The sequence below is a fragment of the Phalaenopsis equestris genome, unplaced genomic scaffold (genome assembly GCF_001263595.1).
Source record: "Phalaenopsis equestris unplaced genomic scaffold, ASM126359v1 Scaffold000867, whole genome shotgun sequence".
Taxonomy (NCBI): Eukaryota; Viridiplantae; Streptophyta; class Magnoliopsida; order Asparagales; family Orchidaceae; genus Phalaenopsis; species Phalaenopsis equestris.
Window position 1 is genome coordinate 21,744 of NW_018165307.1, and position 1,079 is coordinate 22,822.

The following is a 1,079-nucleotide window of genomic DNA, read 5'->3' on the forward strand; positions in this document are numbered from 1 at the left end:
CCATCGGGATCCTAGGTACAGTTGATCCACCTACTTTCGATATTTTTTCTGCATCATATGAATCCTCTCTTGGATATATTTTCTTTCTGAACCTGAAAGCTCGCTTTTGGAATTCCAAACGCTGTAAACCTTCTAGCAGTAGTTCTAAATCGATAAGTAAGAATCTGAGGTCTGGGGTTAGAATGCTTGCTCCAAACATATCATCGCAAAAAACTTTGTAATGAAACTCTAATAATTTATGGGCATATTGTGATTCAGTATTTTCTAATTTCCAATCTATGTTCCCTTTCATTCACTCAATTTTTCAGCATCAAAACACATCATTAGTTTTTGTTGAGTTTGTGGTCTTTCCTCGGAAAAGCTATTTTTACGCCTACAGAATTATTTCTCCGTACCAGTTTAGGGGCTGTTTCTTACCTAATCATGTTTACTTGATGATATTGGTTATCATCAATGGCATATTCACATGATGTATACGTCATAGTTCATTATGTGAAATTATGGCAGTGAAGTTGGTTTTACAGGTACATCTTATGTTGAAGTGGGCTGCTGATGTATGGTTCTTAGGATGTTTATGGAAATGTTTTTCTTTTTTTATGTTTAAAATGCAAATGTAGAGTTGCTTTGTAGTGATTTTATTGCATTCTGTGACCAAAAGTTTGATTTACTGAGATGTAACAAGGAGTTAGCAGTCTATATTCATCAAAGATTGAAAGCTGAATAAGTAAAGAACAAAGGATATTTCAGTTTTGAATGTAATAGCGTGCATTAGATCTTGTACGGTAGGGCCTTTTGTACAGGATAATTTTCTATTTTATAGCTTTCCATGCATTTATTTTGGAAACAGAAATCTCAAATACAAAAGTTTTTGAATGGGGACTAGAATGCATAATCATGCACAAGATAGCAGTGATAAGGACGGCTATTAAAATGCACAATATTAGAAATGATTAGGAGATGATTCTTAATGAGAATGTAAATAAATAATACATAGTTTTTATATCGCCAAAATGGGCTAATGTGCTCTCTTGGTTATCTATTGATTAACTGCATTTGTGGGTCTATTCATATGAGTATAT

The 1,079-nt window shown here is 33.3% G+C and overlaps 1 protein-coding gene across 1 annotated transcript in view; it reads left to right on the top strand.

The window, feature by feature from the left end:
* Nucleotides 1-6: 6 nt before the first annotated feature.
* The window catches only part of LOC110031919 (RNA-binding protein 39-like), an 81,243-nt gene continuing 80,170 nt past the window's right edge, over nucleotides 7-1,079 (top strand). Inside the window, exon 1 of the mRNA XM_020735361.1 lies at nucleotides 7-15. The gene's annotated coding sequence lies outside the window, so the exon portion shown is untranslated. The remainder of the gene's footprint in view (nucleotides 16-1,079) is intronic.